Source organism: Myotis daubentonii, chromosome 21, assembly GCF_963259705.1.
Source record: "Myotis daubentonii chromosome 21, mMyoDau2.1, whole genome shotgun sequence".
Taxonomy (NCBI): Eukaryota; Metazoa; Chordata; class Mammalia; order Chiroptera; family Vespertilionidae; genus Myotis; species Myotis daubentonii.
Window position 1 is genome coordinate 8,193,794 of NC_081860.1, and position 23,205 is coordinate 8,216,998.

At 43.2% G+C, this 23,205-nt stretch overlaps 1 pseudogene; it reads right to left on the minus strand.

Annotated features, from left to right (window-relative positions):
- Positions 1-225: 225 nt before the first annotated feature.
- LOC132223056 (zinc finger protein 883-like) overlaps positions 226-23,205 on the minus strand; it is a 46,822-nt pseudogene continuing 23,842 nt past the window's right edge.

Below are 23,205 nucleotides of genomic sequence, written 5' to 3' on the forward strand. Positions count from 1 at the left end.
GGGAACTGTGTATCATAGAGTCTCTTTCAGTGTGGTTATTCTGAGTAAGAAAAATGAAACATTCCCTTCACATTTATGGCTTTTCTCCAGTGTGAAGTTGCAGGTGTCTCATCAGTCTATATTTTCAACTAAAATATTTCCCAAATCTGTACACTCATAAGGCTTTTCCTCAAGGTGAACATGCGTGTGGATAAGGAGCTGCTTATAATCCCTAAAAGACTTCCCACATTCACCACATTCATAAGGTTTTTCTCCAGTGTGAACTCTCTTATGGAAAAGGAGCTGACAATTTTGACTAAAGCACTTCCCACATTCTCAACATTCATAAGGTTTTTCTCCAGTGTGAAATCTCTTGTGGCTAAGAAGGGAATTATAGTGGGTAAAAGACTTCCCACATTCACCACATTCATAATGTTTTTCTCCAGTGTGAAGTCTCTTGTGGATACGGAGGTGACTATTTTGCCTAAAGGACTTTCCACATTCACCACATTTGTAAGGTTTTTCTCCAGTGTGAACTCTGTTGTGGATAAGGAGGTGACTATTTTGCCTAAAAGGCTTCCCACATTCACCACATTCATAAGGTTTTTCTCCAGTGTGAACTCTCTTGTGGATAAGGAGCTGACTATTATCCCTAAAAGACTTCCCACATTCACCACACTCGTAAGGTTTTTCTCCAGTGTGAACTCTTTTGTGGATAAGGAGCTGCGTATTATCCCTAAAAGACTTCCCACATTCACCACATTCATAAGGTTTTTCTCCAGTGTGAACTCTCTTGTGGATAACAAGGGATTTATTGTGGGTAAAACCTTTCCCACATTCACTACACACATGAGGCTTTCCTCCACTGTGAACTGCCTTGTGGATAAGGAGCTGACTATTATACCTAAAAGACTTGCCACATTCACCACATTCATATGGTTTTTCTCCAGTGTGAACTCTCTTGTGGATAAGGAGCTGACTATTTTCCCTAAAAGACTTCCCACATTCACCACATTCATAAGGTTTTTCTCCAGTGTGAACTCTCTTGTGTACAAGAAGGGAATTATTGCGGGTAAAAGTCTTCCCACATTCACAACACTCATAAGGCTTTTCTCCAGTGTGAATTCTCTGATGTCGAATGAGGTTGGAACTCTGACTGAAGGACTTCCCACAATCTGTGCACTCATACCGCTTTCCTCCAGAGTGAACTCCTTTATGTCGAGTGAGGTTAAAGATTCCTCCATAATTTTTCCTACATTTGCCACACTCTCCAGAACACACATCCTGACATCCAACAACTTTCAAGTTGTGGCTAGCAGCGTTTTCACATTCATCCCACTGGTGATGACTTTTTCCACTGAGAAATTCCTGTGAAATCTCACTGCCACAGTGTAGCAACTCAGTGTTATGAGTTGCCTGGTGCTGTAGAAGCTCTGAGGAAGTTTGGGAATGTTCCTCAACGACCCTGTTGGTTGAAGTCAGCTCTGATAAGTAAAAGCTGCACCTCGTCACAAATGAGGCCTTGTCTGTAGCTTCTTTCCAGGATATCTTTCCCGTGGTATATCTCTGTTGCTGGTGAGAGTTTTCTATGGAACAGAACTCACTCACAAATGCCTCACTTATGAAGCCTTTGTGCTCCAACTGTGCTTCTTGTAACTCATTCAGGTGCAAAATATCTTTTAACACCGAGAAACACTGCTTACAAGGATGGTTCTTCTGGGTTGATGGAGCTGTCTTAGAAGCCATGACCTGTGACTCTCCTTCCATATATACACTCTGAGAAGCACAGGTCTCTTCATCATCCTTTTTATGGCAACAATCTGAAAACAGAAAAAAGGTGAGGAAATGAATGTGGATTTTGGTGACAGAGCGAAGTTCCATTACAAAAGTGTTTTGCCCATGACACCTCGGCTTCCTGCAATTTTCTGAAAAGAAGAGATGTGCAGGAATCGTTATAACAGGCTGATGCGAAGTTCTGGGCCTCTGAAGATCATACAGGAAGGAAGACCACACCAGGAATATGACACAAAGATGGCAAACACCACATGGAAGAGAGGTAAGACTTCCAGCCCTTCCTTACGCTAACAGTGTTTAGTAGGGCTTGTCTGCAGGTGACATAGACATGCTCTGCAGAATTTTGTTTATATCTTATTCCAAAAAATATTCAATAAACGAGTAGCTGTTTTTTGAGGACTACTTAAGTATGTATGTAAACCTCATAACACATGTGCAGGCAAAGTTGATGAATACTGCAGGGGCAACAGTGCAGAGGAGCAGGCGATGTAAAAATGCCACAGAGGTGAACATGACTGAATGGTAGGAAGTCATATGTGAAATGACATGTCAGAAAGTGTAATGTAGTTAAAAGGAAAGGTAAAAATGAGGTGTAGGCAGTAGCACCTCCATCTGAGCAGTGATGAAATCTAGCTGATTCCTAGTATAATTTCAAATGAGCCCTTGTGTCATACGTTCTGCTAGTTTCCACTAAGGTGGGACAGGCCTCCACTAAGACCATCCTGCATGTTCACACTGTGAAAAAAAAACACGGTTCTTCTTGTACCACCTTCTCTACAAATACCCAAAACCGAAATATTCCAAGAATTAATGAAAGATGACAGAGGGTACAATCCAGCCCTGGTTTAGAGCAAATACACTTGGAATAGTTTTGAGGGAAGGTAATATTACAAACACCAATTGAAGAAGGGTCTTACAAGAACAGCCCATGGTTCATGTAAGTAAAGAACATAATCAGGCACAGGCAGTCACCCAGAACCTTTATCTGGAGGAAAGGTGCAGAAGTGGAAGCCATGGATCTGGACATAGTCACTCTCCCAGGGAGAGAAACAGCAAGTGGGACCCATTAAGCTGTCTGTAAGACGACTGGCTCCCAGAGGCATCCTGAAGTTTCTGTGGAAAATAATGTTAAAGAAGTTTGTGGAGTTTATTTCTCAGGGCTCTCCACACAGCTCAGAACGGGCATCCAAAGCACATTTCATATGAGGTTGAGGAAAATTTGCAGATCCCATGGTGTGGCTTCAGGAGAGAGAAAGATAAAGGTGGAATATAAAGGAAGAGAGGCCATCACCACAGTCCATTAGGAGAGATGTGAGGGTCTTACCTACAGATGATACAAGTGCAAATACTTCCAGCATCACTTTGCAGTACAGAAGTCTCTGAGCCTCATCAAGGATTCCCCACTCCTCTGGAGAGAAGGCAATGGCCACATCCTCAAAGTTCATATCCTGTCATAATGGGGATAGTTTAGTCCATTATCAGCTTCTCTCCTAAGATTTAGCATTGATCATACACCACAAGTTCCATATCCATCTGCTCCCTAGACTTCTGACTACAAAGAAGATATCAGGCCTTTGTTTCACCAAAGACACTCAACCTTATATTCCTACTGATGCAGTGTCTTCCCACGACAATAAGGGCAATGAGCATATAGATCCTACCTGCTCTCTACTACAAACATGTTTTCCACACTGCGTCTTTCAATACAGTGGGAGTCAGGAACATAGGGTACGGAGAGATGATGTCCATAATGAGAGTGTGAGTTATTTGACACTGTTTTTGTCAGGCAATTACCTTGTTGTTCCCTAGTTTCTCATTCCAAGACCCTGAACATCTTGGCATCAGACTTTACCCGTTTGACACCAATCCTAGGGTGCTGAGACATCACTTTGCACTTCCTGCTGCACATAAATCTTTGCACCACACTTCTCTCACACAGCTTCATTCCCAGAGTCATAATGCCAAAGGTAACACAAATACGTCGTGACTTGGATGGTTCATCTTAATCATCTTCTTTTGCAATACTCCAATTCACCCCTTCAGTAATGTATTTCTCTCTTACGCTTCACCCTTCCCAACGCCAGCCAAGATGACACTGATGTAGGCTCTCTCATTCCTATTGATCACTGTAACTCTCCTCTACAACAAAAGGCAGGTTGCACCTATATTTCACCTAATATCTGGGACAAGAAAGTTCAACTGTAATCTACCCTCTTTTCAGGAATTAATCTGAAATTCACCATATCACATTATCGAGGTATCACCAGAAATGAACTCCACTTTCATTCCTTCTTATGTTGATTTCAGTGGCCCTGCAGCCATGAATGCACATGCCCTATCCAAGTACACATCACTCTTCCTACCATAACTCTCTCAAACCTACACTCCCACAGACCCAGCCCCCATAGTCATCTCCCTGACTTCCTACTCATTACTCAGTAAGTGTGGTTTGGTTAATGCCTGGAAAATTCAAACTCAATTAAGTTCTATAACAACTCTCATAGTCCACACTCAATGAGGCGCCTTCAGTCCTTCCGTCCACACTCAATCAGATGCCTACAGTCCTTCCATCCACAATCATTGAGGAGCCTTCAGTGCTTCTATGAAAACCTCTTTCCCTGATTGTTTTTTTCCCTTCAACCTCACCTACTGAGAACCACATCAAATCTCACATATTCAGAGCCAACCCATTCTGGTGCTGCACTTGATATCCCTTCACCAGTCACAGCCTTCAGCACTCAAGTTCCATCACCTATGGCCCTCTCTGCCACGTCCAGTGTGTCTCACATATGACCACTGACTCCCGTATGTAATTTAGTCAGACTACTGACAACACCAGAGCTCTCAACACAATCATGGTTTGTGATTCACAAGTAAAGATGCAACAGCTGCCTTCCTATCTTGTTTTAATTGCTCTTTGTCTCCAAGTAAAGAGAAAAAAAAGTTTTTAGATGATGTACTACTCTACCGTGGTCACTACACCCATGATTTTAAGTAGTTTTCTACCTGAATTTCTCCTCAGAGTACCAGATGCTCATGAAATGCTCTCTGTAATATCGCACACCAGACAAAAAATGAAAGTTTGCTATCCTCAATGAACATTACACTTCTACTCTGAATATCTGCATCTCAGTTGATGGTGCTTCCATACCTGCAGGTCCAAATGCAAACCTTCAAGTCATCCCTGTCTCTTACCTCTCTCTCAGCCTGAAAATTAGAAAATCCACTTGGTTGCACATAAAACACCAACCCAGATTCCAACACCTTATTTCAACCCCACAGTCACCAGCATGGGCCACTAACCATCATGCTCGCCACAGCAACCTCCATCATAGAATTTGTACCCCCTCCCTCATATCCATTTGCTTTGTTATTCTTTAACCACCAGAAGCCAAATGAGACCTGGGTCAGATCACCTGCCTCTGCTGCTCCAACTCTTCCATTACTCCCATCACCTGCAGAAGAGACTCCAAAGGTAGCACAAGCTCCTCTAGACGTCACCACTGTTCCATTGTTACCAGTTCCTATTTTAAAAAAATGGACACAAGCCCCAGCTGGTTTGCTCAGCTGGATAGGGCACCAGCCTGTGAACTGAAGGGTCTCGGGTTTGATTCGGGTCAGGGGCACATGCCAGGCTTGTGGCCCTGATCTCCAGGGGCGGGCCTGCAGGTGTCAACCCACCAATGATTCTCTCTGATCATTCTGGTTTCTATTTCTCCTTCTCCCTTCCTCTCTGGAATCAATGAAAACTATTTTTTTTAAAGGACGCCAGTTGGTTCCTGAAGGAGCTGTCTTCAATCTAAGCCTTTGCGCATAAAGGAACCTATGACTGGAAAGTCTACTCACATCTTATTCCACTGTTTGCCAAAAACTGGGATCATTTCAGACAAACTTAGACATGTACTTAGAATTCTGGGCTTTGTGTCTTATCAAGGTCCCCAGATATAAGGGCCAGAAGAGAGGCCAGACAATCCCATGATACCACTATCTCAGAAGTTGTAAGAGTGTGAGGCCCTGATATCAGTTCCACAAAACAGCATCCTTAAACCACCCTGCATTTGCAGGAATCTGTGTTCAGAGAAAGATCTGTTGAGACTCTGGCCACCAACCCCAGGACCCATGGGCTCAGACTGCTCAGTACCGTTTCCCAGTCAATACGTCCATGTGTCCAGGAGATGAGCACATTACTTCAAGACTCAGTCCTCAGTGCACACTCTTGCCAGTTACCTTATCTTTTATAGGACTTCTGCCTCCTGTCCCCAACTGCTATCATCTCTCTTCTAGTCGGTTCCCCTTTTGAGCTGCTTTTGGAAAAGTTTAAAGAACTACCTCACACAATGTCCCTCTTTAGGTCACGAACATTCCTGTCCCCAGTTTCCCGAGAATGAAAGTAAAACTCCTCGTGCAAAACTCTGCCTCATGTTCTTTGTTCCTTTAGACACAAAACAAGCACTGGGTTTCCCAAATTCTCCGAGTTTGGTCACACCGTCTCGACCTCGCATGGAGGTATTGCAGCCTATGAACCTCTTTTCCCCATCACACCTTTTGTCACATGGGCAAGGATGTGACCTGTTTTACAGGGACCAGGAGTTCACAGGACTGTCCGTGTCCTCTCCAGGAATGTCCAGTTCCCTATTCCTAAAAGGGATAATTATGGTCCTAAGAGTTCTACCCCTCAGTGTTGTCTCATATTCATCCATATGCATCAGAAAATGAATTAGGCTTCACAGAAGGCATCTTTCTCAATAAGTCACCGCTGTGACCTGTAAGGACTGAGTGTGTGGACATTGATAATTCGGGAAGTATCTAGTTCTCTTTCCTTGGGAGCTAAAGTTCTAGTGGAGGACACCCCAAAAACAATGGGGCAAGGTTGGTACAACAGGTGATAAGACAGAAATGTGAAGCCAGGGGGGTCACTGGAGTCCTCCAGAAAAAGACTGGGAAGAGGTGGTAGGGCCAGGATAAGTGCATACGGGGCATATGTTCTCTGAGCACAGTTCTGCATATATGAAAAGGTAAAACATTCACCTATACTTCAACAGTTTGATAAGTAAAACATACAACAATATGAAGAACATTTACCAGAATCATCTGATCTCAGTGGAAGTCTGTCTTCATTCACATAAGAGGCTACTAGAATGAAGACCAGGAATGTCAGAATAAACCCACACAATTTGTGCTATCATCTTGATCCCCTCATTGCTTTTATTTAAGGACAAAAATCCCCAATGCTTTTTGAATAAAATAATCTGTTCATTTTTTAACTTAGGTTAGTCTTTGAGTGATAAAAATTAACTGACCTGTGAGAGAAGGTGATTCTGAGGGATTGCAACATAACTTTGGAAACTGGAGAGTGTAGAGCCCATGGTGTAGTAGAAACTGCTTTCCCTAGAGAAACCCTGTTTCTAATGTCTAAAAACACTAAGTAGGAAGCATGAATCGGCCAACTAGCAGACTTTCTGTTTTCCTCCCAGACCCTACAATTCTTTTTCCATTTACTTCTAGAGAGAGTTGAATGGTAGGAGGAGTTGGAGAGAGAGGGAGAGGGAGAGAAACATCCGCAAGAAAGAGAAACATCGATGGCTTGCCTCCCTTATGTGCCCTGACATGGCCCTATTATTCAACCTGAAACTGAGGTCTTTGCCCTTGACCGTAATGGAACCAGAGACCATTTGCTCCTTGAGTCAAAGCTATAACCACTGAGTTAACTGGCCAGGTCTTGTAGTCTTACTTAAAAAACAGGAATCCAATAGGGGCATCTTCGAGGCTGATTTTGGCTTTCTAAAGATGATTTATTGAGCTTGATTTATTGTGAATGTCTGAGGCTGCTCATTATCTCAAATTTTGTCTCTTTTATTCCATATCCTGTCCCATTGTTGTGAATTTTGGGCAGATCCTCTGAACTTCTGTGGATGCCTCTGTGTAAGTCATTTCCTTCTGGGGTACTATCATTGTGGTGTGTATACTAAAGTACCTTACAGCACACCTTTAACCAAAAGTGTCAGCACCTGGACATTTTATTTGTATTCAGTTCAGGAAAGTTCCCTTGGTACAGAGGAACCCATCAGAAGGGAATCTAGGGCTCAAGGCAAAATGTGAGGCCTCCTGCAGAGAAGGTCAAGTCCGTCCACAGTGCCCACAGTTCAACCATGACCCCACTTTCTGATCCTGGCTGTCAAAACCCACCACAGTGACTATCGTCAGCTTCCTGGTCAAAGCACATGCTGAACTGTGGGTTCCACCCCAGTCAGTGGCCTGTGGGAGGCAGCCTATCGATGATTCTTTCTCATCATTGATATTTCTACCTCTCTCTCTTTCCATAACCTCTCTGAAATCAATAAAAACATTTTGAAATGTATTTTTTAAATCAATAATATGTAAAAAAACTTTAAAGAAATATTTACCACCTGCATTTCCCAATTATTTTACTATTTTATTATAAACTGGAGGCCTGGTGCACAAAATGCATGCATGGGGAGCGTCCCTAGACCTGGCCACCAATCAGGGCTGATCAGGGCCTTCAGGCTGCCAGCCGGGGACTTCCTTCATTCCATGCCGCCCCTTAGTGGTCAACACATGTCATATGAGTGATCAGTCTCCCAGTCAAACTCTAGTGGGGATAATTTGCATAGTAGGCTTTTAGATATACAGATGTTCTTGGGGTTATTGATTCCTACCTTATCATATGTGGGAAATAAAATATGATGATTTGCCTACTGAAATATCTTATCATATCCTTGTTCAGTGCCATCATTTTGCCATTTTGAAACTAACCACAACGAGGGTATTTACATGAGGGAATTTAACAAAGATTACAAACCTAGACTTCACTTAATGTATTACTGAATGCTTATACTTAGAAAAGTGTGGTGGAGAATGGGAACAACGCATATAAAACCTGTAAGTATATGGTACATATGGATTTAAATTGTACATAGGTTACAAATTGAGAAAAACATTTTCCTTACAGTATTCAAAACCCATAGTTCCATACAGCAAGAAGTCATTCAGTTATGGAGGAATGAGTGAAATTCAAATATATGTCTTAGATTGTGAACTGTCCGGATATTGCTTAAAATAATAAGTAATTTTAAAAATAGGCAAATTTACAAGCCAACATCTCAACAGAGGAGATAAAGAAAATGAAAGTAAATGTATGAAAAAATGTTCACCACCAAAAATTCTTAGGAAATGAAATGAAAGCAAAAGCAAGTTCATATATAGATAATTCCGGACCTACTATTTAAAAAAATTAACCATTGCCTATCCTTGCAGGGTTGAACAAAACTGGAATTTTTATATGCTGGGCATGGGTGGGAAGGCAAAGTGCATGACAATTTTAAATGACAGTTCTGCATATGTTAAAATGTGAAATATCCACCTACACTACAATAGTTTGATTAGTCGAATGCATATCTATAAAGATAACTGAATGTAAATATTACAAACAGATTGATTTATCATACCCCAAACCTCGAAATAACCAATTTTAGAGACAGATCCATAGATGAGGTAGTTATTCATAGAATGCAATACTAATCAGGAACAAAACAAATTCAATATTCACATAAGCTTTTGTGTTGAATCTCAAAATATCTGTGTAGCCCTGGCTCTTTTGGCTCAGTGGCTAGAGAAACAGAAAGAGATAACAAATACTCTCATGTGTACAGCCAGACAGCACATAGTAGCTTTCGCTTCACACAGACTCTCATCTTATATTCATACACCAGACAGTCCGAGTTTTTGACTTCCACCAATTCCTGACTAATTGCCTAAGGGAGCTCTATGGTTTCCCGGGAGGTGATCAAGCTCCCCTTCCACTCGCTTGGAGTGGGCCTAATTGATAGGGGGTCGAAGAAGACGACTGACCCTAACCCATTTTGACAAAGACAAAGACAACAAGGAACAAAGACAAAACAAACTAGACAAATGCAACCGAAGGTTGCCCAGAACCTGCAGCTCGCTCCTTGAAGTCATGAAAATCTTTCAAAAAACATTGCAGCGGGGTGCACACAGAACCGGATCACTTTTTGACAACAAACACCAAGATAACAAACACCAGACAGACAAACCCGGTGCAGCCTAAAGCAGCACAAACCAGAGACCCCGGCCACCATCCTGGCCACGCGTCAGGAGCAGGAGTACTGCTGAATCCAGCCCTCCGTATAGGTCCTTCCAGGGGACGTCCCAATTCCTGCTTAACGACAGGTCTTCCTTACCTCTCTCCCGAGTCCAGGTGGCTCGGTTTCCGAATTGAAACTTTTGGGTGGAGTCTCCTCCGCCTCCCGGGAACACAGAATGGAGACTGGAGGCCTCCTTGGTATTCGTTCCCCATTGGGATGTGGGTATCTCACTGGGACCTCCAAATGTTATGGGTTCACTCAGTCTCTGAGCCTCATCAAGGAGCACCTATTCCTCCTGAGAGAAGACAATGGCCACGTCCTCAAAGTTCATATCCTGTCATAATGGGGACAGTACAGCCCAAGATCAGCTTCACTCCTAAGATTCTTAGTCTGTCATACTCCCCACCCTCCACATCCATCTGCTCTGTCCACTCCACACATCAGAGAAAATACCAGGCCTTCATCCCATGAAAGCCACTGTCTTCTTATATTCCTACTGACATTTTGTCTTCCCACTATAATAAAGGCAGATAAGACACCTGAGCTATGGACTCCTGTGTACACCACACTGACTTTTATCAGCAGAGTGGGTGTCAAAACCATAGGTTAAACAGAGTTGCTGGCCATAAAGATAGTGTGAGTGATTTGATACTGGCCTTGTCAAGCAATACCCTCATATTGTTTCTCAAAGACACCAAATACATGGCATCACACTGCACCCTCTTGACGCCAATACCAAGGTACGGAGGCCATGTCTTTGCACTACCTGCTGCACAGAGTTCTTTGAACAACACTTCTCTCACACAGCTTCATTCTCAGAAGCACAACTTCAAAGGTAATGCAAATTTACTGTGGTGAGGACAAATTACTTCCTAATCACTTTTTTCCAAAATTATAGTTCACCACATCCATAATCTCTTAGCCCTTACCCTTCTCCCTTACCCACTCCAGTGGAGATTTTGAAGCCTGGGTAATATTGATGTAGGCTAGCTCATTCCTATCAAGCTGTGTGTCACCCCCAACAACAAAAGACAGATGGTTAGTTAAATGGCAACGAAGCTCTGTACCTAGAATGTAGCACCAAAACACCCCTCTTTACAAGCAATCACTAAAAGTCACTGTACTGGATCATCCAGACACCACCAGAAATGGACTCTCTCGTCATTCACTCTTATGTCAATGTCAGGGGGCTGTGGCCATCAATTCACATTCCCTCTTCAAGTGCACATCACTCTTTTCCATACGTGGTTTACACCTGCACTCCCTCAGCCCCAGCCCCCACTGTGCTCTCCTTGTCCTCTGAGTTAACTCAGCATTTGCTGTCCAGAGAATGCTTGCCAACATCTCTCACTTAACCGCAACTCAAGTCCCACACCCGATGGCGTTCTGACCATGCCCAGTGAGTTTCGCAGATGACCACTCAAGCCTCTAAGCTAATCCACAAGACTGCCTGCAACTCGCCAAAACCAGGCCACACCAAGGGTCACAACAAAATCCTGGTGAGTGTTTAGAGAAGTTAATATGTACCAGCACTAGTCTTACTTTGTTGGAATACCTCTTCAGCCTCTAAATAATATAAGGTCCACTCATCTTTTAAAGGCCCTGGCCACTGCAAAATGATTACCTCTCCCCCACACTCTACATGATAACTTCTATCTCTCTGCTGTGTCGTGATACCCACCTTCCACAGTGGCCCCAGCAGGAAAGCTAGACCTCAGGCTCACACTGTCCCTTCTGAGCTACTACTACTGGTACCAACCTGACCATGATTTCCTATATATTTTTTAAAATATATTTTTATTGATTTCAGAGAGCGAGAGGGAGCAAGAGATAGAAACATCAATGATGAGAGAGAATCACTGATTGGCTGCCTCCTGCATGCTCTCTACTGGGGATCAAGCCTGCAACCTGGGAATGTGCCCTTGACCAGAACTGAACCTGGGAGCCTTCAGTCCACAGGCCGACGATCCATCCACTGAGCTAAACAGGCCAGGGCTCCTATATTAAAGTGATCTACAGTCCTGGCTGATTTGTCTCAGTTGGGTGAGTATAGACCAGTGATGCGGAACCTATGACACGCGTGTCAGAGTTGACGGGCGAACTCATTTTTTTGGTTGATTTTTCTTTGTTAAATGGCATTTAAATATATAAAATAAATATCAAAAATATAAATCTTTGTTTTACTATGGTTGCAAATACCAAAAAATTTCTATATGTGAAACCGCAACCAGGGTTAAGTTAGGGTTTTTCAAAATGCTGACAGGCTGAGCTCAAAAGGTTCACCATCACTGGTATAGACCCATGCACTGGTGAAGTCACATGCCTTGGTTGTGGGCTGGATCCACAATAGGGGTTGTGCAGGCTGCAACCAATCCTTGTCTCTTGCTCATCAGTGCTTCTCCTTCCCTCTCCCTCTCCCTTCCTTTCTATATCTAAAATCTACATATATATATGTTTATTTAAGTATCTGTGGGTTCCTAAGTCAGCTCACTCTTCCCTACAAGCCTTTGCACAATCTGTAACCAATGCCCTGCAGGACCTACCACTCAGTACACTGGTTGCTAAATACATGGTCCACTACAGGAAGCCCTAGTCATGACCTTAGGAGTCTGGGCTTAGTGTCTGTTCAAAGTCCCCAGGCCCAAGGGATACAAGAGCAGCGGGACAGCCCCTGGACACAACTATCTCAGAGGCCACAAGACTCTGAAGCCCTGAAATTATCTTCACCGTCCGGTACACCCAACTCATTCTGCATTAGTAGGAATTCCTGTAAAGAAAATGGTCTGTTGAGAGCCTGGCAAACACCGCCAGGATCTGTGGGCTCAGGCTGCTCAGTGCCCTTGTCCAGCCCAGAGGCCAGGTGCCCTCCAGATGCCGGTGTTATCTCTGAGCTCAGTCCTCAGTGCTCACTCTTGCCAGTTACCTGACCATTGACAGGACTTCACCTTCCTGTCCTCTGTCTTCTAGTCTGTCCTTCCTCTGAGCAATGTCAGGAAAAGTTAGAATCTTACCCCACAAAATGTCCCTCCTTTTTCACAACCATCTATGCTCCCAGCGTTCTGAGAGTGAAAGTAAACCTCCTCGTGCAAAACCCACACCTCATCTCTTTGTTGCCTTTAGACCCAAAACAGGCCCGGGTTTTCCTAATCCTCCTGCCTCAGCTCCACCACCGTGTCCTTAAAGGTGGCACTGCAGCCTGTAGCCCTCATCCCCCATCACACCCTGTGTCACCCAGGAGAGACTCACTGTTCTGGATGCGGCTTCCTGGGCAGCGGGACCTGAGCGGCTCCGGTCCCCAAGGCTGGGGGGTTAAACGGGGTCAGGCTGCGGGGACGCTGTGGGCAGAGTGGAGTCCCGGAGGCACGGAGGCCCCACTCCCGGCCTGTTGGTGCTCAACCAGCCTCAGACACACCCCGCACAGCAAGGACGCTGCCTCCCAGGCCTCCTCCTACTCAGGTCCAGTGAGCTGAAGCCAGTGAGTCCTTGAACTGAAGAGGTCAAAATGCCCACCAGGAGGAGGAAGGTGGAAGTCCCGCCTTAACGGGATGCACTGACACCAAAAACACCCGTTAGCTCCGCCCACGTGGGCCCATTCCTTTCTGGGTAATGTAGTTTTCTCAAACGCCAAGGGGAGGGCTAGCATTCAGGCCAATGACACTAGTGAATAAAGGTGATGTGGTACAGCAAGTGGTCCTGGGGAAGGACAAGATGGGGCCAGAGGCCTGGTTAACTGGAACAGACTGGCAGATCTCCCAGGAGCGGGGCGTGGGGAGGACTGGGAGAGATCCCCCAACGAATATATGCACAGGGGAGAATGGGAGACATCTGTAAACTAGCAACAATAAATACACTGTTTTTTATTTTTATTTTTAAATAATATAGCGCAGCTGCTGTGACTCAATGGTTGAGCGGCAACCTATGAACCAGGAGGTCATGGTTCTATTCCTGGTCAGGGAACATACACGGGCTGTAGGTTCAATTATCAGTTAGGATAGAGGTACGTGCAGGAGGCAGCTAATCAGTGATTCTCTCTCATCATTGATGTTTTTATCTCTCCTTTTCCCTCCCTTTCTCTAAAATCAATAAAATTATATTTTTAAAGTGTAATCATATATGCATAGCCCAAGGACAGAGACAATAATGTGGTGAGGGCCTAGAAGCAGTGGGGGCAGGGTAGAGGCAGGCAAAGGGGATGGAGATGGGGGAAATTGGGAACATCTGTAATAGAGTCAATAATCAATAATAAAAAGAATAGTTTGCTACATGGCATGGTTCAGTGCTTGGACGTGGACCCATGAACCATGATATCACTGGTTTGATTCCAGGTCAGGCACATGCCCAGGTTGGAGAGCTCATCCCGGCAGGGGGCATGCATGAGGCAACTGATCAATGATTCTCTCTCATCATTGATGTTTCTCCTTCTCGCTCACTCTCTAAAACAGCAATAAGAACATTTTAAAAAGAATAGTGTTAAGATTGATTTGATTCAACAACACCAAAGTGAAGAGGCACTTTTCATCTAATTCACTGCAATCTTTCACAATCACTATAAATGCAATGTTTCTGTCATACTTGTTGTAACATTGAAACCTCAGAGTCATACAAAAAATGACACCAGAGCCCAGTTGATAGAGCATCAACCTGCAGACTGAAGGGTCCCAGGTTCAATTCTGGTCAGGGGTACACTCTCAGATTGCAGGGTTGATCCCCAGTAGGGGGCATGCAGGAGGCAGCCAATCAATGATTCTCTCTCATCTTTAATGTTTCTATCTCTCTCCCTCTCCCTACCTCTCTGAAATCAATTAAAAAAATAGATATAAAGAATGACACCAGTGTATGAAATTTCATACATCACAGGACATGGCTCCTTTAGTGTATGTGGGGAACAATTCCCCTAAACATTGTTGAGAATTATGTAATACTTATTGTGACCAGAGACTATAATTAATATTGTGCACAGAAACACAACAAAGGCCTCCTTTCCAGTGTTAACGTTAACCTCACCAATAATAGAGGCACCAGGCTGCAAATTAGAACCACAAAGTCATGCAGATAATTTTACAAGACCTTGGGCAGAAGTTAAAAAAAAGCCAAAATTGGAGAAACTGATTTTCTGCCATTACTATGTGCCTTCCAAAGCACAGAATATTTGGGACCCCATTATATCTGTTCACCTCTCCAACTTTCCTTTCTAGTCATCCCAGGCAGTGAACATAATCCCCAAAATTAAAGGTGCAAAAGAAAAAAAAAACACCTTTACTGAATGATCATAATCCAGAACAGAGGACAGCGAGCAGTTTGCAGGTTGGTGAATTAGAACCTGAAACAATTCATCACAGCATAATGTGCAAACCACAATATCCATGACAGAGGCAGCACTTTTTAGCTTAGGATGATTGCCCTGGATGAAGCCTGTATCAGGTGTATTACCTCGTCAGAGATAAAGAAATGAAGATACTGCCAAGAGCTCAGAGTTATCACAATTTTCTGAAGCACAAGTGAGAACACAGAATATATTTCCCCTGATCACACAGGGGTTGTGACTGATGCACACTCTTCAGGTGAGCCAGGTGTTAGAGGTGAAATCTCTTCAGCCAGAAATACTCGCTGTGACACCATTTGAGTAGTAGGTTTGTGAAGTTGTTATCCATAGAATACAATACTAGTCAGCAATAAAAAAAATTCAATATTCACATAAGCATTTGCATTGAATCTCAAAATATCTGTAGCATTAAGGAAACCACTATTTGTTTAAAAGTACACTCCTTATAGCGCCTGTAAAATTATGAAAAATATGAACTAATCTAATGTAAAGAATGGAAAATGAATGATTGCATGGAAGACTGGGAAAAATCAGACAGAGGAATTATAAAAGGGAAAGAGGAATTATAAAATGTAGAGAGTGGGAAATGTAGGTTTAGAGTTGTTGGTATGGAAAATAATACATAAAAATACCAGAATAAACTCTGCTTTCACCGTGTACCTCAGCTGGGTGGGTATCATACAGTGCACTGAAACATCCTGGTTCAATTCCAGGTCGGTGCACAGACCCACCTGTGGCCCCAGTAGGGAGGGTGCAAGAGGCAGCTCATGTATATTTATCTATCTCTCTCCCCCTTCCCACCTATTTTCCTAAAAAAATAACAAAAACATAAAGGTATTTTTTAAAGAACAAGTGCTGTGGTTTATGTTCTCATAACTGAAAGTCCACTTATGCCACACCTTGAATACTGAATCAATTTATTTCACCTGTGATGTTTCACAGCTTTATCTCTAGATCAAGGCTCACAAAATAACACACATTAGAAAAGTGCTCTTTCTTGCATGTCAGGGCTCATTTCCTGGGAGGAACAGATTTGCCTCAGTGGCAGCAAATGTTGGCAAGCAGTGAAGACTACTGCCATGGAATCAACCGGAATGCTGACTGGTTACAAAAGACACATCCTGGGAATGATTACAGGATTATCCTTCCTTTAGCTTTGAGTTCTTACATATTGAGAAATGACTTTGTGGTGAACCCCTTACAGAGACCAGGGGAATCCACAAACCCATTAAATTATTTTCTCTGCCAATGACTGCAGCTACAGGAAACATTTTTGGGGGTGCTGAGAATATCTGTACACAAAGATCACACAAGACACAGGCCAGGAACATTTGTGGATTTATGTTCAGAAGAGACACTTTCCATATAACTTACTGCAGTCTCTCTTATCACTATGAATACAGTGTTTCTGTCTCAATGGTAGGTTAACCTCAGAGTCTTACAACAAATGTCACAAGACTATGAAATTTCGTACTTCATGGCACTTGGCTTCTTTGCAGTATGTGGGGAGGAGTTCCCCTAAACATTGATAAGAATTAAGTAATACATATTGTGAACAAAGAACATAATACATATTCTACACAGAAGGACAGCAAAGGACTATTCTTCTGGGTGATCATTGACCTCACACATAACCAAGGTACCAGGTTATAAATTAGGACCACAAAGGTATGCAATCTCTCTTTCAACACCTTGGGCAGCAATGAAAATAAGCCAGTTTTGGATGAAGAATGATTTTCTGCCGTCATATTCTCCTGTCCAAAGCACTGAAGGTTTGACATCCCCACAATATTGGTTCACATCTACATGCTGACAAATCTCAACAGTGTTTTCAAAACACTGCAGGCAGTGAATAGAACCATCACAATTAAAGGTACAGCAGGAAAAACATCTTTACCAAAATATCATACACCATAGTCAGCGGTGTTCAAATTGGTGAAATGGAACATAAGCCAATCATCACATCATAACGTGAGAACCACGAACTCCCTGAGAGAGATACCACTTCTTTTCTGAGGATGGCTGTTCTGGACAAACTCTGGACCAGGCCCACACCTTAGTCAGACATAAAGGAATGAAGATCCTGCCAAGAGTTAAGAGTATTTAGAATTTATTAAAGCACAAGAGAGCACACAGGGATTGTGACTGATTCACACTCTTCAGGTGAGCCAGGTGTTAGGGGTGAAATCAATTCAGCCACAATCACTCATAGTGACAGTAATCGAATAGGAGGCCTGGACAGAATGGCAAGTTCAAGTAGCTCCTTAAAGACTCACTTGTACCTGAAACTAATGAGGAATCTAGCAGAGTGTCTGTCCTGATAAAAAGGGATCATATTATGGCAAATGTGTATCATAGAGTCTCCTTCATGGTTGTTAATCTGAGTAAGAAAAATGAAACATTCCCTTCACAGTTATGGCTTTTCTCCAGTGTGAATGAAGTCTCAGGTGTCTCATAAGGCCATATCTCTGACTAAAATATTTCCCACAATCCGTACACTCATAAGGCTTTTCCCCATTGTGAACATGCTTGTGGATAAGGAGATGACTATTTTGCCTAAAAGACTTCCCACATTCACTACACACATAAGGCTTTTCTCCAGTGTGAACTCTATTGTGGATAAGGAGCTGACTATTATCCCTAAAGGACTCCCCACATTCACTGTACTCATAAGGTTTTTCTACAGTGTGAACTGTCTTGTGGATGAGGACCTGACTATTATCCCTAAAGGACTTCCCACATTCACTATACCCATAAGGTTTTTCTCCAGTGTGAACTCTCTTGTGGATAAGGAGCTGACTATTTTGACCAAAGGACTTCCACATTCAAAACATTCACAAGGTTTTTCTCCAGTGTGAACTCTCTTGTGGATAAGGAGCTGACTATTTTGCCTAAAAGACTTCCCACATTCACTACACACATAAGGTTTTACTCCGGTGTGAACTCCCTTGTGGATAAGGAGCTGACTGTTATCCCTAAAAGAATTCCCACATTCATTACACCCATTAGGTTTTTCTCCAGTGTGAACTCTCTTGTGGACAAAGAGCTGACTATTTTGCCTAAAGGATTTACCACATTCACCACATTCATAAGGTTGTTCTCCAGTGTGAACTCTCTTGTGGATAAAGAGCTGACTATTGCGGGTAAAAGATTTCCTATATTCACTACATTCATAAGGCTTTTCTCTGCTGTGAACTCTGTGGTGTTGAATGAGGGTGGAATTCTGACTGAAGGACTTTCCACAATCTGTACACTCATACCGCTTTTCTCCAGTGTGAACTCTTATGTCGAATGAGGTTAAAGATTCGTCTATAATTTTTCCTACATTTTCCACACTCTCCAGAGCACACACCCTGACATTCAACAACGTTGAGGTTGTGGCTGGCAGCATTTTCACATCTCCCCACGGGTGAGGACTTTTTCCACTGAGAAATTCCTGTGAATTCTCACTGCCACAGTGTTGCTCCTTATTTTATGAGTTGCCTGGTGCTGAAGAAGCTCTGAGGGAGTTTGGAAATCTTCCCCTACCACCCTGCTGTTTGAAGGCACCTCTGATAAGTCGAAGCTGCACCTGGTCACAAATGATGCCTTGTCCATAGCTTCTTTCCAGAACGTCTTTCCCCTGGCATCCCTCTGTTGCTGGTGAGGGTTTGCACTGAAACAGAAGTCTCTCACACATGCCTCAATGAAGAAGTCTTTGTGCTCCAAATGTGCTGCTTGTAATTCATTCAGGAGAAAAATATCTTTTAACACCGAGAAACACTGATTACAAGGATGGTTCTTCTGGGTTGATGGAGCTGTCTTAGAAGCTCTGACTTGTGACTCTCCTTCTATAGATACGCTCTGAATAAAACAGGCCTCATCATCATCCTTTTTATTCCAACAACCTGAAAGCTGAAAAAAGGTCAGGGGATGAATATTGATTGTGGTGACAGAGGGATTTTGCATTACAAAAGTGTGTTGCCCATGACACCGTGGCTCCATGAAGTTATCTGAAAAGAGGACATATGCAGGAAGGATTAATAAGAGGCTTCTGCGAAGTTCTGGGCCTCTGAAGATCATAAAGGAAGGAAGACCACACCAGGAATATCACACAGAGATGGCAAACACCACATGGAAGAGAGGTAAGACTTCCAGCCCTTCCTCAGGCTAACAGTGTTCAGTAGGACTTGTCTGTTGGTGACATAGGCAAGCTCTGCAGAATTTTGTTTATGTTTTATCAAAGAAAAATTCAATAAACGAGTAGCTGTTTTTCAGGACTACTTTAGTATGGATGTGCACCTCATAACATCGGTGCAGGTCAATGTTGAAGATGACTGTGGAGGCAGCAGTGCAGAGGAACAGGTAATGTAAAAATACCACAAAGGTAAACATGGTGGAGTGCTAGGAAATCACAGGTGAAAGGACATGTCAGAAAGTGCAAAGTAGTTAAAGGGAAAGGTAAGAATGAGGTGTGGCCAGTGGCACCTGCCTCTGAGCAGTGATGTAATCGCTCTGGTTCCTGGTATAATGTGAAAACAGCCCTTGTGACATACATTCTGCTAGTTTCCACTCAGCTGGGCCAGGCCTCCTCTAAAACCATCCTGCATGTTCACCCTGTGGAAAAATTAAAAAAGGGTTCTTCCTGTACCACCTTCTCTACAAATACATAAAACCGAAATATGCCAAGTATTAATGAGAGATGACAGAGGTGACCATCCAGTCCTGGTCCAGAGGAAAACTACTTGGAATAGTATTCACAGAAGGTAATATGACAAACACCAAATTAAACGAGGGTCTTACAAGAACAGCCCATAGTTCATGTAAGTAAAAAACATAACCTGGCACAGGCAGTCACCCAGAACCTTTATCCAGAGGAAAGGTGCAGAAGTGGAAGCCATGGATCTAGACAAGTGACCCTCCCAGGGAGAGAAACAGCAAGTAGGACCCATTAAGCTGTCTGTAATATGCCTGTCTCCCAGACACATCCTGCACTTACTGAGGAAAACAGTGTTAAATAATTTTGTGGAGTTTATTTCTCAGGGCTCTCCACATAGCTCAGCACTGGTATCCATAGCATATTTCCCATGAGAGTGAAGAAAGTTTTCTGAGTCCATGGTCTGGCTGTAGGAGAGAGAAAGCTACAGGTGGAATATAAAGGAAGAGATGCGATCATCTCAGTCCATAAAGAGAGATGTGAGGGTCTTACCTACAGATGATACAAGAGCAAATACTTCCAGCATCACTTTGCAGTACAGAAGTCTCTGAGCCTCATCAAGGATTCCCCACTCCTCTGGAGAAAAGGGAATGGCCACATCCTCAATGTTCATATCCTGTCATAATGGGGACAGTTTAGTCCATTATCAGATTGTCTCCTAGCATTTTACCTTCATCATACACCCGTACTTCCATATCTATTTGTTCCCTACACTTCTGTCTACAAAGAAGATATCAGGCCTTTGTTTCATCAAAGACACTCACTCCTTATATTCCTACTGATGCAGTGTCTTCGCATGACAATAAGGGCAATGAGCATAAAGATCATATCTGCTCTCTAGTACAATCATGATTTCCACACTGCGCCTTTTTAATACAGTGGGTGTCATGAACATAGGATATGGGTAGATATTGTCAATAATGCCAGTGTGAGTGATCAGACACTGTTCTTGTCAGGCAATAACCTTGTTGTTCCCTAGGTTCTCATTCCAAGACCATGAACATTTTGGCATCAGACTTGACCCTTTTGACACCAAGCCTAGGGTGCTGAGCCATCATTTTGCACTTCCTGCCACACATAAATATTCGCACCACACAGCTTCATTCGCAGAGGCATAATGCCAAAGTTATGACAAATACATCGTGACTTGGCTGGTTTATCTTAATCATCTTTTTTTCCAATACTCTAATTCTCCCCTTCAGTAGTGTATTTCCCTCTTACCCTTCACCCTACCCAAAGCCAGCCAAACAGACTCTGGGGGAGAGAACCAAGATGGCGGCATAGGTTAACGCCAGAGATTGCTGCCTCGAACAACCAATTCAAATTACACCGAGAGGACGGAATGGACATCATCCAGAACCACAGGAGGGCTTTCTGAGTGGATATTCTACAGCTAGGAGGAAAGATAATATCATACCCAGACTCAGGAGGTGCAGTGCTGAAGTGAAATTCTCAGGTGCGGAGTGCGCGCGGAGCAGGCTGGAGGCGGAGGGCGCGGTTGTTGTTTTCAATCCGGAGGGAGCTTCAGACGCTGAGCTCCAGAGCCGGGTGAGTCCCTAGGGACCCAGATTCAAACGGGACTGTCTGGCTTTGGTCAGAACTCTAGGGCAGCTTTCTCTCCGAGTTTGCAACGGTTGCTGGGAATCGGTGAGGCAGAGCACCTAGGGACCGAACTGAGAGCAGCCATGACTGCTCGCTTTGCCCGCCCTGTTTCATACTGTGCGACCTGCACTGCCCAAGCCCTGCACAGAGCCATTTGCTGGAGAGCCTCAGGCAAAGGCTAGATTAGCACCTCCCCAGAGGACAGAAGTTTTCCCACTGCAGACACAGCTGATTCTCACATCCAATTGGCCTGGATATCAAATATCCCCAGTATCAATGACAACAATCAAGGCTTAACTACAACAAGACAGTGCACAAAGACCACTAGTGGGTTCACCAAGAAAGCATAAAAAATGCAAAGACAAACAAACAGGCCAAATTGTCCATGGAGGATATAGAGTTCAGAACCACACTTTTAATGGCTCTCAAGAAGTGTCTAGAAGCCGCTGATAGACTTAATGAGATCTACAAGAAATCTAATGAGACCCTCGATGCTCTGATAAAGAACCAACTAGAAACTAAGCATACACTGACTGAAATAAAGAATATTATACAGACTCCCAACAGCAGACCAGGGGAGCACAAGAATCAAGTCAAAGATTTGAAATGCGAAGAAGCAAAAAACACCCAACCGGAAAAGCAAAATGAAAAGAGAATCCAAAAATACGAAGATAGTGTAAGGAGCCTCTGGGACAGCTTCAAGTGTACCAACATCAGAATTATAGGGGTGCCAGAAGATGAGAGAGAGCAAGATATTGAAAAACTTTTTGAAGAAATAATGACAGAAAACTTCCCCCACCTGGTGAAAGAAATGGACTTGCAGGTCCAGGAAGCACAGAGAACCCCAAACAAGAGGAATTCAAAGAGAACCACACCAAGACACATCATAATTAAAATGCCAAGAGCAAAAGACAAAGAGAGAATCTTAAAAGCGGCAAGAGAAAGAAACTCAGTTACCTACAAGGGAATACCCATACAACTGTCAGCTGACTTCTCAACAGAAACTTTGCAGGCCAGAAGGGAGTGGCAACAAATATTCAAAGTGATGAATACCAAGAACCTACAACCAAGATTACTTTATCCAGCAAAGCTATCATTCAGAATTGAAGGTCAGATAAAGAGCTTCACAGATAAGGAAAAGCTAAAGGAGTTCATCACCACCAAACCAGGATTATATGAAATGCTGAAAGGTATCCTTTAAGAAGAGGAAGAAGAAGAAAAAGGTAAAGATACAAATTATGAACAACAAACATGCATCTATCAACAAGTGAATCTAAGAATCAAGTGAATAAATAATCTGGTGATCATAATAGAATCAGGGACATAGAAAGGGATTGGACTGACTATTCTTGGGGGGGAAAGGGGTGTGGGAGATGCGGGAAGAGACTGGACAAAAATCGTGCACCTATGGATGAGGACAGTGGGTGGGGAGTGAGGACGGAGGGTGGGGTGGGAACTAGGGGAGTTATAGGGGAAAAAAGAGGAACAAATGTAATAATCTGAACAATAAAGATTTAATGAATAAAAAAAGAGACTCTGATGTATGCTCTCTCATTCCTATTGATCACTGTAACTGCCCTCCACAACAAAAGGCAGGTTGCACATATATTTCACCTAAGCTCTGGTCTAAGAAAGTAACACTGGAATAGACCCTCTTTTCAGGAATTAATCTTAAATTCACCAAATCA